The sequence below is a fragment of the Micrasema longulum genome, unplaced genomic scaffold (genome assembly GCF_059751315.1).
Source record: "Micrasema longulum isolate JH-2025_06_02 unplaced genomic scaffold, ASM5975131v1 h1tg001597l, whole genome shotgun sequence".
Taxonomy (NCBI): domain Eukaryota; kingdom Metazoa; phylum Arthropoda; class Insecta; order Trichoptera; family Brachycentridae; genus Micrasema; species Micrasema longulum.
Window position 1 is genome coordinate 285,832 of NW_028278779.1, and position 15,442 is coordinate 301,273.

At 31.0% G+C, this 15,442-nt stretch overlaps 1 protein-coding gene across 1 annotated transcript in view; it reads left to right on the top strand.

Annotated features, from left to right (window-relative positions):
• The window catches only part of LOC148274734 (uncharacterized), a 61,906-nt gene that overhangs the window by 22,868 nt on the left and 23,596 nt on the right, over nt 1-15,442 (top strand). The gene's annotated exons all lie outside the window — the stretch shown is intronic.

Consider the following 15,442-nt stretch of genomic DNA (forward strand, 5'->3'; position numbering starts at 1 on the left):
AAAGATTGGAAAACTTTTTAGGCGTTGCCTAGTTTGTAAAATTATTCAATCAGATGAACCTCTTTACGATAGTAAAGGTTTAACGAATGGAAGAATTGGAGAAATATGGATATTTGAACCTGGGCAAAATGATGAATGTCACACAGCGTATAAAGTGGCCACTTAAACCGGACATGCACGTCAATTTTTTTAAAGTTCGAAATTAGCAATTGTCAAAAAGTGACAAATCTGCTTTCCTGCCAACTTTTATATTTTTTTGCTTTTTATATATCTTGATATTTTTTATGTATTTTTGTATTATTTAATTAATTACTTAATCTTATTTGGCATATTATTTATTACTCCTATCTCATACTATCGTATAGAGTGAGTTTCTAGAAACCATATCTCAATTATCATTGCAATTGTGATTATATATATATATATCTATATTGTTTTTTATTGATTTCAATGGTGCTATTATTTTGTTTTTTATTCAATACTACTATATTTAACTATTATTTTGTTGATTTCAATGATACTATTATTTTGTATATTTGATTATGTATGAATCCAAATTTGTATAATTTAAATTTAAATATTTATATCTGATTATTTTTTTTACATTGTACTCTTTGGAATTTTATTATTTATTTTAATTAATTTATATTACTTATACCTAGTTTTTCTAGATTTTTATTCTATTGCATCACATGACATTAAAATTTAATCTAATTAATTTTACTATGAATTTTTTATTGTTAATTATTATGGCTTGACACGAGCATAGCCTAAAAAGCTTTAAAAAATCATTAATATTTAAACGAGCGTAATTTTGAATGAATAAATAAAATAAATGACAGGTCTAAAATCTTGTAAATGCCAAGACACCCATTATTCTCTTCTGAAATGTTCTTTATCTATGTTGTAATTTGTAAATATTATATACAATTGATTTTTTAATAAAAAAAATTTTGAATTATAAGTTACCGACAAAGACACTTAAATTTTTTATACAAATATACACACATTCTTTCAATAATTAGATTTCAATTTATTGACAATTGAAGGATAGTCGAACTAACTAAACTATAATTTACCATACAGAACAGTATTTTTTATTTGCCCAGGCACGGGTAAAATGTCTCCATGCGGTCCTAAAAATCCCAAAGATAATGTTTGTATCCGCTAAAATAAATTAATAAAAAATGTAAGAACAAGAAAGGGAAGTAAGACTAGAGCAATGCGTATTTACCTATTACAAAACATCAATAATGATTAATTTGCAAGTTTCATAATGTAGCAAATTAACTAGATACTTCTAGTCACACGCTCATTTGCAATTCATATGATTTGTGTATTGTCTTTCTCAGACAGGAATTGTCAAATGTACTATGGAGATTTTTTTTGTTTGGATAATCAACTCGGAAGAGACAAAGTACTTAGTGTGGAGAAAATCATCATCGTCATTCCCTTTCTGCACCTAATGATGCATTGGAATACCAACCACAGCGTATTTTTTTTATTTAAAAAAAAAATAAAAACCTTTATTAGCATACATGCAGTAAAAAAATGGAACAATATTTTGTGTTTGTCCAAATTTTTGTAGACAAGGACTGGATTCAACTCCCCGGGGAGCTGTTTATATTAAAGTAATACAACAGAGATGAAAAACATTTAAGAAAGTTTTTTTTTCTTAAATGTTCTTCATCTGTGTTGTAATATGTTAATATAAACAGCTCCCCAGGGAGTTGAATCCAGTCCTTGTCTACAAAAATTTGGACAAACTCAAAATATTGTTGATAAATTACCTGGTCCATGAAGAAGTATAGAAATTGAAAAAATAACATTTTCAGGCGTTGCCTAGTATGTAGGTGAAATAATTCAATTAGATGAATCTCACCTGCATAAATAAAGGTTTCAGCTCTTTAACTTCACAAACATCAACAGATGAAAGAATTGAAGGAATATAGATGTTCAAATATAGGCAGAATGGTGAATGTTACACAGTGTGTAAAGTGGCCACTTAAACCAGCAATTGACAGGTCATAAGCCCTGTAGATGCCTAGACTTCTATATTACCTTTTCTTAAATGTTCTTCATCTCTGTTGTAATATGTTAATTAAAAAAATGGAACACTTAAGGTTGAACTTGCCAAAAAAGAGTCTGGCTCTTGTGTTTGGCAAGTTTACAAAATAAAATAAAAAAGAAACAAAAAATGCAAAACAAAATCATAAAATAAATAAAAAATTAAACAATTTTAATAATTGAGAAAATTATAACACTAAAAAAAATTAAATAAAAACACAAAATTTGTTCATTTTCAAACACAGGCACATATTAAACATACATGTTTATTTTCAAAATACAGTTAATGTTAATTATGTCAAGAAGCTATTCTTTAATTTTTCTTCTATCCTTAAATTTTCCGTAATTTATTTCTTGACGTAGATTTTGTGGTAAATTATTGAAAAGCTTCTGTCCTATGTAAGTATAATGATGTTCGGCCGTGGTAGTTTTAACTCTCTAGTTTTAATTTATGATATAAGTTTAACATTAATTGTGGGATTGAGAGCAATAGATATCGGGACATATTTCAACTGTCTTTGTGTTCAAGTAATGCAACATACCATACACGATTGGGAATAATCTCTTAGAAAACAAATCTTATTTTACAAGTACACATGCATCATTTATTTTGTATTGTATTGCATACTAGCGGACCCAACAGACAATGTCCTGCCTGAACGTTGGTTTGCCTGCTATTACCTTAAAATAAGGCTGTTTATTGATAAGTAGATACTTGTTAATAATTGAATTCCAAAACTAAAAATTATTAATATTTAAATATTGAATTTAAGTAGGTACTTGATAATGGTTGAATTCCAAAACATAAAATAATTCATTTGCAAATAAAGAATTCTTTTAGCAAATGTCAAACTCAGCTCTTCTCACCAACAGGGGTGCACTTTATTCGTGAATGCGATTTTCAAAAATGTATTGAATGTCAGTTAATAATATTTAAGTATTACCAAAATCCAGTTAAAATAAATAAATGGGAAGAAATTATAAGGAATGCATGGAAAGAATCTGATTGCAATTCATAAAAAGCCAATGTTGTTTGCAAACATTAAAAAACAAACCTTTTTTAAACACAATAAAAACAGCTGCCTTCCATTTTTGTATATGCATTCTCGTCGAATGTAATCCGTTGCAATACGCGCGAATCAAGCGCGAGTCGAGAGTCTGGCGAAGTGCACGCGATTTACGCGCGAATGAAGCGCGAGTCGAGAGTCTGGCGAAGTGCACGCGATTTACGCGCGTATTTTGAATTCGCGCGATGCTTGTGGACGCGAGGTATTGGCGCCTAGTATCTCGCTAAAGCTAGGATTTCCTAGGACAGCGGTGCCCGTATCTTAACGGCCGTAGTGAACGGCGATGCGATGGACAGCCGTCGTAACGATGACTAAAGAGTGGTTTCCTAGGAAAACGGTGTTGATGAATGTTATTAACACCGTTTTCCTAGGAAACCACTCTCTAGTCACCGTTATGACGGCTGTCCACCGCATCAAAATTTACTACGGCCGTTAAGATACGGGCACCGCTGTCCTAGGAAACCCTAGCTTAACGCGCGAAACGTTTCGCGGCGAATTCGTCCCTTCTTCTGGACAAGCTCTTAATTGGTTAGTTTCCTTATATACTAGTATATACTTTTTAGATGTTTCTTCATTATAATTTTCTTTTTGATAGAACATTCATATTTTTTCTGTGCAGTTATTTTTTTTTTCATATATTTTATTAGGTACATGTTTTTTGAGACTATTCTTCGAAAAAAAAACAGGTACTTGATTTGGAAAATGACACATTACGGCATACGTCCCGTTTATAATTTTATTCTTAACTTATGCAACGGGCGATTTAAGGAAATTAAAACATATATTTTGGGAATAGGCGGTGTCTGGGAATTTTTATGGATAGGTATTTGAGCATTGTTTTTCGGTCGCTCTCTCGTCTCGCAAATGCGTCCTCGATACTGTGCGTAATTGACAACTGCACGTCGCGTCGGACTAATTTTGCCTGGCCAAAACCGTCGAAATCAAAGTTTCGCTGTCTCGATTTTGGCCGATCCAAATGTTGCAGCCTGGCTGGATTTTCTCCCTAGGGAGTTATTAATATCTTAATTTGTTGCCAGTGTATAAAATGGCTACTTAAACCAGCCAATTAAATGCCCAGACTCTCTTATTCCCTTCTCAAAAATATATTCCATCTCTGTTGCAATAAATTTAGATTTAAATAACTCCCTTGGGAGGAAATCCAGCCAGTTTGCAAACATTTGGACGTACTCAAAACATTGTTCAATGAATTAACTGGTAAAAGAAGAAGTATAAAAACTGAAAAGTTGTTTTTAAGCGTTGCCTAGTAGGTATTGGTTAAGCAGGATGAATATATAGATTTCAGCTCTGTTACTTCACAAAAGTTAACAGATGGAAGAGTTGAGGAAATGTGGCTATTTAAATATAGGCAAACTAATTCGTGTTACACAGTGTGTAAAGTGGGCAATTAAACCACTTCTCTCGACTTCCATATTCCATTCTCAAAAATGAAAAATAAAATGTATGTTTTTTTGTTTAAAATAGTCGGTTTACAATAAACTGACTAACTTTGTTAACCCCTGATAAAAAGTCAATAAAAACACGATCAATCCAGTACGTACAAAATACACAACACAGATACAACAACAACAAAAACAAGACATTTTGTTTCTTTGACGTGAGAATCGTGTCATTGTTAAGCATATCGAAAGTAAAAAGTAATCGTATGATAATGTATACAATATTTCTCAATTTATCAATAATTGTGTGCGTAGTGTCTACTATTGCGGTCGTGTAGGCGTCTAATGTGGCTGATATTTCAATAATTCATTATACACATTTACTCTGCACGACATCGAATAATGTCGCCTTTTTATTATTTCATGGCGGCTCACGCGGGGTTAAATGCTAGACGTCGGACGATTTGTAATAAAAAATACATTTTAAATTATTATAAACCCAGCGTTCGTTTTATTCATAATATTAAGCGATTATCGTAGGAAACATAGCCATATCCAATAGGGTATTTTCGCAAATCAGGAATAACTGTGAATCCTGAAGCAGGTAAAGGCATTTGTGTATCTGGGGAGTATGTTTTGTCCGTTTTTTTACAAATTAAAAAATGATCAACTAGAGTAAAACAAAATGATAAAAGTTATACGTATTTGAAAGACAAATTTCTGATCTATAAGACGTATTATTTGCTTTTACGTTACAAATGTTTGATATTCTTGGATAAATTACTATCCAACTGTATAGCCCATGATATCCTTGCTCAGATAAACCTTAATGTACCTCGCCGTAACTTGCGTACCAATCCTGTCTTTGCTGTGGGAAATTATAACACTAACATCGGATTATTTTCCCCTCTGCCAAGGATCCTCAGAACAGTGAACGAAATCTCACTAAACGGTACTGTCGATGGTTCCTACAGCAAGGGCAGGCATTTAAAAAGCAAGCGGTGTTGTCTCTCCTGACTCGCGATGTCACACTTGCCATTTTCGCCTAGATTACGCCATATATATACCTTTTGTTAATTATACACTTTTTTAATTTAAGTAGATTTTCAGAATGTTTAAATTAAGTATTACTCATTAATGCCAATCTATTAGGGCTTACTTAAGCCTGTTGGCTTAAAAAAAAATGTAGGATTTGATTTTGAAATTGTGTGACTGCGTTGAACTGGACCGACTGAACTGAACTGTTGGGCTGACTGAACTGAACTTCTAGGCGTTACCACGCCCTGTGATTTCTTTATTGGCCACGTTCCTTTGTGGTTCATTTCTCGATGTTAATGTGATGTGTCAATCTACCATTTTCTCACTGAAATAGGGAAATATTACATACAACGAATACCGAAAAAAATATATGAAATGAATTTAGAATAATTAATTGTGTTTTCAAAATCAATATGGATATTGTGGAGAAATATTTTCATACATAAATGTAAAAAATACATTCGTAGAAAATCGCGACGTGTTTGGCCTTGGTTGTTGTGACATCAAGATTCGTCGTAATGTTCGAAACAAATTTCAATGACCAGGAACAAATAAATATAAATCGTGACGTATAAGGGGAGTGACCAATGGAATTATCGTTTTTGTTGAAATTCAAAATTATAAATTTAAAAATATTTTTTATGCTACTAGTAATAAGCAAAAAAAATATTTTTACCATTGTGATTTTCACAAACAAACGCTGTATAAATTATTCATATCAACAATATTTTATTTGCAACTATTTTCAGATAATGGGGAAATAAATGTTATTTTAAAAACTTTGACAAGTAGACAAGTTTTGTGTATTTATTTTTTAACGTCGTAAGCTAATCGAAATGTTTAAGCCAGTGAGCTTCAACATTTTTGAATACGCGACCCCTTTACGAGCAGAAAATATCTAGCGACCCCCATGACCTTAATTTTACTATACTACTCCTTTGTCAGTGATTTGAACGAGAATGTATTTAATTTTCTTTCTATTAAAACCATACAATTATTAATGAAGAAATTAAGAAAGGAGCAGGCGCATCTGGCGGTCATATCAGCAGTAAATTAAGTGAAAATATTTTGGTTAATTGCGTCTGAAAATAAAACCACGATTCGACGATTTGTCAAAAAATAAACAGGTACAACTTTTTCACTGAAATTATCGTATTTTTATTGTAATATGGGACCTAAAACACTTGTTTTGTACGTTTACGTTGCTTGTGACTCAAACAATCAAGGGTCGCAATTCACAGGTTGAAAAACACTGGTTTAAGCAGTCAAAAGGTTAATCAAAATTACGTTAAAAAAGCTTATGAGTTGCAACATTTTGCCTTTATAATTGGATAATATGCGCAGGTTAAATCGAGAGTTAAGGTGAAAACTGAACATTATGCATATAATATAAATGCCTGAATAAATTTATTACTTTCCTGCCTTTGACAAAATAATTTTGGGTGAAATCGAAAACCGGTTTTACACAAAAAAAGAAACATTAAATCCTTCCTTGAATAGACAATAATAAGCTTAACAGAAGCAATTGTTGCATTTTTGACTAGGTTTTTGCTACTCTAAACTCCACGTGTTTTTCCTACAATTTGATAGTTTCGAATATGCCATCGTATTAAACTTATTCGGGATAAAAAAAGGCATTATTATCTTGAAAAACGAATGATACAGCTTCTTCTTCTTCACGTGTCATGTCGGGTCCCCCCGACGTTGACGATCACTTGGGAGAAAGCTTCCCTATCTTGAGCAGTGCAAAACAGCTCCTCCACAGTTCTATGTCGAGCCGGGAGATTCTTCGCCTGGGCTGGTATTCCGAACGCGTTTACAGCGAGCTATAATGCGTATTTAGTACGTAAAAACGCGCTATACCGCGCTATAATTTCGTTTGGAATACCAGCCCTGGTCCATTTAAGGACCGCCCGGGACTCGGAGCCATTGTTTGGTTTCTAGCTAATAAAATACAACTAGCCAGTTTTGAAAAAGATAGCAAAAAAAAATAGAAAATATTTTTTCTTCTTTTAAGGGCACTGTGAATTTAAATGCTATACGTTAATTAAGATATTTATTGGATAGATTAATTCCAACCATTTAAAAAATCCAATTAAATGAAAAATAAATCATGATAATTCAAGATTATTTTTTAGACGATCATTATTTATATTGAGCTTTAGCGAGTCAGTTATTTATGAATCCTATAAAGTCTGTCAAAACATGAAATTTAGTTGTTAAATTGTAGAAATTAAATCCACCATAAAGCCAGTTCTGTTTTTTTATTCATAACGCGTGGGTTGATATTATATTCGTGGTGTTTTAATTACCCGAATCTAAGATGAAATTACCTAATTAAAAACTCAAAAGGAAGTTTTTACATTAGTTTTACGGTCTGACTTACTTTATAGAAATATATAAAAATTTGAATTTTATGTTACATGTGTGTGTCCCTTTAAAGATTATTTTCAATCCGTATTTTTTAATATGATATGGGCCCCGATTACAATGAAAAATTAACATTTATCTTTAATTTTATCTACAAGCAAAAAATTAAGCTTTTTGTATTAAAATCAGAATATGCATACAATTTTTTCTTCTGAACATGTTCAATTATATGTTACCGACGAAGTTATTTTAAATATTTAAACAAATATACTCATTTTTGTAAAGAAATATCAGTTTTTTATATTTTTTTTATTCAAAATAGGAATTTGAACATTGCCTTTCTGTCACTCTCTCGCAGATGTCTCCCCGATACAGTGCAAAAAAGACAACTGCACGACGGCTGATTTAAAAAAAAATCGATAAAATCAACGTTTCGCTGTCCCGTTTTCCGCGCCTCAAAACTAGATATATTTTAACGTATTTTTTAGTGTCGGAATTTTTTTCGTTTTTAAAAATTATTTTTCGAATTTTATTTATACCGTACGTCTGAAGACGGCAGACAAAACTATGCGCTTTTTTGGGCTTTTGGGTTTTGGATAGTCCAAGATACCATAAGAAACAATTTATTAAAAAAACATAACGATGATACACGTCGGTGGTAAATACCCATAGCGTGTAAAAATATCACTGCTGTAGTGCCATAATCTAGGGAGAAAATACTGGACTACGTTTGTATGAAGAAACGTGAGACCGCGTTTCCTCTTAATCAAAACGGATGAAAACCGTTTAAATGCCGGACAAATTCAACAGATGTTGGAATGATTTTAGGAAAGGAAAATACTGTCAATGGGGATAATTTTTTTTAGGGGATAGAATAGTTAATAAGCGAAATGAAATTCATTTTAATCGTTCATCAGAGCGTATTCAACAACTCATTTCCCCTTTTAGATGAAAATAAACCGATCTATTTATTTTAACTTTAAACATTTCCAAACTTATTTTTTATTATTTTAAAGCTTATTTCACCTTTTTATTTGGGAGAAAAATACGTAGGGAAAGGTAGGGAAAGACGAGTCCTTAACTGTGGTTAGTTTAAAACTCATAAAAAGTTTAAAAATTATAAAATATAATTAACAGAAATTAACGATGCTTCTTCAGTGACCAAAATCTATGATTAAAGAAACAAGGAATTATCATTTTTAAGTAATACATTATTTTTAAACTTCGGGAAAAATCCGTTTTCCCCTAGGGGAAAGGCATTGAAAAAAGTGGACTTCAGATTTTTATTTTAACTTAAAAAAGGATTTATACTACGAAAGTTGATATCGGTATTTTATTCACGTATAAAATAGCTTATTGCGATAATTTCTACATGTTTAACTTCAAATGTTTTTTCAAAGTGTTTTATCTTCCCATGTACAGATATTTATGTATCAACACTTTTATATATATTAGAAATGTGTATTTTACAAAATTATTTATTATTTCGGAATTTACCTTGTGGAATTAAATTTCAAATATGAAATAAGTAAAACGTTTTGCATTGTTAAGCCACACACAAGTTTAATATTAATAAAAAACACCAGATTCGGGTATTCAGAATTACCCATCATCAGGTGTAAATATAAACTTGGTGTGTTTTTATTAATTAAACCCGGGTGATGGTCCCGTGGCTAGTGTCGCGGACTCGAGGATCAGAGGTTCGGAGTTCGAATTCCACTCTACCCCAACTCGATTCCCGTCTTCTAATAGTGAGTTATTTATAACTAGTTAAAAATGCCCCCAAAAATTTTTATGTTTGGGTAAATTGTAAGAACGCATTTTTTTGTATACAAAAATGTATTTTAAAACTCGTGTCTTTGGTAAAAATAATTAATGTTTTATTTGTTTTATATTGTAATCTGCTGTTACTTATTGTATTGTCAATATTCGTGTGAAATCTACAGAAGATTGAAGAAAAAAATACAATAGGAGTTAAGGACTACGCACTGGTTGAATTGATCGGACGATTGCAATTAAAAAGGCTTTAAAACGTGTTTTATAAGGCGTAATTCTAATTTTATTCAGATAAATTATGAAAATGCGACAAGAAGCAGTTAGAGCCATTTCTAAATTCACCAAGGATTCTGCATTGCAAAATTATTGATCCACGATTTATCGAAAACAACACGCATAAACTTCGTAACACTTGTTTTAATACAACATAAATTAATAACAAATATTCATATATTATATTTACATAGATTTAAACTGCAGTTGTAAGTTGCATCTATGTAAAATTAAATTATTTGGAAATCTAGGGTTTTGAGACTTTTCTTAATTAGCGTAGTTTTTTTCTTTGTAAGTTTGTATAAAATATGCTTTTTTAAAGATGTCATCAATTGAGGGAAAATCTAGTTCTTTAAAAAATTAATTTGAAGGAGAAGTTATAGGTTTTTTTTTCATTTAATTTTAGCAATAGTTTTTTGGACGATCAAATTTAAAATACGATTGTACCTACCGCACATTCACTCAGACTGGACCGTTATGCACGTGCAAACCACAAGCCCGCTGCGTGATATCGCATTATTGACCCACTTCACACCAATTTTAATTCTTCGTCTACAATTACATCAGTGGCTAATTTATGAATAAATTTTACGGATTCTAGTTTAAAGAGTTCAGTTACATTTAATTGTTTAGTTTGTTTAAAAAGTTCTTTAGTTGCTGTTAGATAGGGTAGGTCATATACTAACTTTAATATTTTCTTTTCCTGTCTTTGTAGTCTGTTTATGTTATTTTGATTTCCTGCTCCCCATTGTAGTTGCATATAACATATTTTAGTTTTTACATAGGTTTCATACATATTTTTTTTTCCTTTATTGAAACAAAGTTTTTGATTTTAAAAAAAAAGACTCGATAAAGTCGCCACTTTGCTAATTAAATCGTTGATATGAATTGTCTGTCTATTGTTAGTCCTAAGTATTTAACATGTTCTATTTTAGTTATTCGTTTATTATTTACGAGTATGTAAGCATCTACTTTATGACATTTTTTTATATGTTCAAAATGGATAATATTGCATTTTTTTTCATTATGATCTTCGTTTATGTCATTGTTGGTTAATACATCTGTTTGATTTTTATAGAATAATCCAATGTCGTCGGTTTGTGTCAATATTTAAATAAATTTCGAATTGTTCAACTACGAGTATATTATAAAAAATCCTCTCCTCCACTTTTTTCCTCATTTCCAACCTTCTTACATTACTCTGCTATTTTTATCTTATTTAATATTTTATGTTTCGCTCTTTATTTTGTAATATGTTACATCATTGTATTTATGTAAAGTTTTAACGGGATGTGTGTATTTTTTTAAACATTTTTATAAAATAATCTGTTGTTTTTTATAGTAATAATACAAAAATATAAAAATCTTAAATAATCAAATATTTTTATTTCATTTATTTAAACGGATATTTATTATTTCGCTCTGACGAAGGGTTGTATACCAAAACCTGAGAACCGGTAGGCATAATAATTTTACTTAGTAATTAACTCTAATAACTCTAAGTTTGTATTTGTCCATTTAGTCAACGTAGTTAGGTCTTCTTATTTGTATTTACATCTTTGTTTGATAATTGAAATAAATAAATATTGCATACTGCATGTTTCATTTAAAATTATAAAAATTTCAATGCTTACCGTACCACCATACCCGACAGAGTACGTCTCTAAAGAATGTCTTACGAATTAATAAAAGCTTATATTAAAACGTAACATATTGTAAGATAGGCATCTCGGCACTAGAATTACGAGCTACTGATTTTTATTTACTATTTAATGTTTATCTATCGACAATCTCCATTAATTTGTAATCAAGTTAAGATGCTGAGGCCGTGAGCCGCAACCGCCAACCGACGGGCTACGGTCGCAGTCGGCAGCTTAGATCCGACAAATGTCATTCTTTTTAAATTAATATTACGAGAATCAAATATTTTAATTGAATCAGAATGATTATTATTTTCTATGCCTTTTTTTCATCTATTGATATATTTTACATGCCCCTTAATTTATTTAAAAATAAATTAAGACTCCTTATTTATGGCTGCGATACGATTCCACTTATCTAATGATGCTCACACTTACACACACCTGAGCACTTACTTCTAGACTATACACATAAACACACATCTACAATCTACACTTACTCTCATACAAATACACATAACACACCCTTTTGTTGTAACACAATTAAATAATATGTATGATTCTGATTTAGAAACTTTGCTGGTCTGTCTTTAAACTGTTTTTTTTAATGTCACTATATCATTGTCGACAGTTTGTTTCTTAAAAAACAATAAATAAATAAACAATAAATAAACCATTTTGGTTTCCAAGCGTTAGTTTTACAGAAGCGGAATTCAAAGAATTTTCCAAACGAAGTAACACAGCGTTTTCTGTTGTATTTTTATATCAAAATAGTGCGGTAGGTACCTATATAAATTGACAAGCAGCGGATAGATCTCTTGGTACCTACCTACGCACACAGATGCGCATCTACTATCATCTCCCAGGGAACAACCAAATGTGAACCAAATGTTTTTACAGTTATGTACTAGGAAAAGGACAATAGACCCTACCTAAAACAGGGAAAAATTCGCAACGGTTTATCATGTTCATAATACTAGACACTCCAATAAGGATCTGATTCTACAGATAGGAGTTAATACTTTTTTGGCTCAAAGGCAGCAATACTATATAGGCCCGAGGATATATAACCTTATCCCAGATTCATGGAAATGTGGTGGGATTGCCAGGCTGAGGAAGGTGTTGACTGCATTTTTAATCTATATTGGTCGGAGGGAGTCGGAGAAATTGTTGTCCGATGTAGAAGGGCGTAAGCTGATTTCTTGTTTTACTAGTAATGACTTAAGACTTAGGATATAGAGATTTTGGTATTATTTATGTTTTTATTGTATATTTATCATTTACTTTTAAGACTGAAAAAGCACACATAATAATAAAACTGTAATTACTTTTTAATATTATTATAAAATACATCATTTACTGCCTTAGAACGGGGAAACTATCCCTATCGGTTTAAATGAACCACCAACAAAAAAAAATATGTTTGTTTACTTTTACTACTCAATGAATTTGTTGCATTAATAATTAATTGTAAATTGCTGTATTAAATATGTAAAAAATATTGTTTTTTTTTTTTCAATTAACAAGGACTCTTTGAGTTCGAGTATTGTCTATCATCTTGTTAACCTTAATAATAAGTAAAGGAATGCTGTTTTTGTTTAGTCTTTTATCGTTTACTTTTTGTGCTGTTACATGTTCACTTAATTGCTATACTTACTAGTTCTTTGCTCGATGTATTATTATTGTGTTTTTTTTTAATGTTTTTATTCTAAACTTTTTAAAATCATTCTTATGTTGCTAAAATTCCACTCGTCGATGCGCTTTGTAGCTGCAAGACTTTTTGTGATGGTAGCTTTCATATTATATAAATTATATTATGTAAATGTTATCAACTATTAAAAATCTAAATTTAGTAAATGGGCTCTAGAATTTCAACCGTCGATGCGCTCAGTGGCTGCAGTACTTGTTTTAATCTAACTTCTATTTTTGTAAATTTGTTTTTCATTTCGTTTTTTAAAATATCACTTAAACTCTAAACTTCATTGTCAAATAAAAAAATAAAAAATTTAAAAAGGGGCTGGATTTCTTACTGTCCATGCGCTCTGTAGCTGCAAGACGTGCTTTTATCTAGCTCCTATATATCATAATTATTATATGTCATAATTAGAGACGAGGAACTAGAATCCCAACCGTCCATGCGCTCTGTAGCTGAAAGACGTGCTGGGATATTTATGTATTGTACAGCGCTCTTAAGGTGATTTTCACGAAACTGGCGCTATATAAATTATCCAAACATAAATTTATTTGTATAAGATTGTATGTATAATTGTTTTATTTATTTTATAAATTTATTGCATAAATAAGTATACATATTTAATACCAGGGAATCTATGTGAAACTAGTAGATTAGATAATGAATACGGTTAGGATAGTCTCCATCTAACATGGCTCAGACTCTTCTAAGATGGAGATATTTTTATATTTTAAAGTATAAGTAGTTCTTTACTAATATAAAAATAACAAAAAAATACTAAAACTACTTAATTATAAATCCATATCTAATCAAATGTATGAATTTAATAATCATTATTATATAAATATAAAGTATATATATGTGCTAAGAATACATGATGTTATCTAAACATAAATAATATAGTAAAATATCTACAAAAAAAACAACCCATGTTTTCAAAGCAAACTTAGAAATCCTCCAAAAACGGAAAATTTGTTTTTTAAGCCAAAATAAACTTTAAATAAAAACCTTCCTTCCTTAAGAATTGCGTAATTCAAAACCGTCTCTAAATCTTGCAAAACAGATTTTCATTACACTACTTGACACCGCAAACTTAGCATTCTCCATTGAGTTGGTGAAGCATAATTACAAATCTCACAATACTTTTTTCAACTTCGCAAATATCTCAGTAACGCCTTCAATGGAGATTTCTAACAATGTTTTGAGTATGTCCAAATGCTTGCAGACTGGCTGAATTTTCTCCCTAGGGAGTTGTTTATACTTAAATTTGTTGCAACAGAGAGGGAAAATCTTTTTGAGAAGGGAATATGAGATTATTAAGTTCGCTTCTAACACCCTCATAATTTTTAAGGCAAAACATTAATACTAATAGGTATATTTGTATACATAGACAAAAGTCAATAAGAGTCTTTGTCAGGGCCGATTGATAAGACGGTTATGTGTGTGTAATAATAAAAGAATCCATTTCGACTCGATGGGCGCCCTCAGTAGCTCAATCACAAATAACTATCGACGTGCTAATAAGCGACGCGATAATAATTTCTCACCGTGGTTGTTTATCTTATTCGCTATCACAATGGAACATCCGTGAACACCTAATATTGCATGTCAAAATATTTACGTTTCGCGACGTATAATCCTGCTGCGCAATCACAATTTAAATTTTACCGGTGTCAAGTGTCAATATGGAAAATATTCCAAAACTGCTATTTTTATTTATTTATTTATTATTTATCATGCTATTTATTGCATTTAGCCGGCGGTTGGCAAGCCAAATGTCAAAAAAAGCAGTCGCCATAGTAATTGTAATTTAATTTTCACTTTTTCGTATTAGATACTCCTTACTTTTTTGCAAATGCAATTAATTGTATTCTTTATTATGGTAAACGCAAATTATTCGCCAGTGAACTGTATTTATTTACGAGGAAAACAAAAAACTAACCGACACGAGCGTTGACTTAGAGATTACACACGCGTTGACTTATGACTGCGATAACTTAAGCATGTTCATTGTGGTCGCTCAAATGCTTAGTATGTTTTTAAGCACGTGTGATTGAGCTACATAAAATAAGAAGAGCTTAGCAATAGCGCCGCTAGGCGTAGTTGGGCATTTACAAAAAA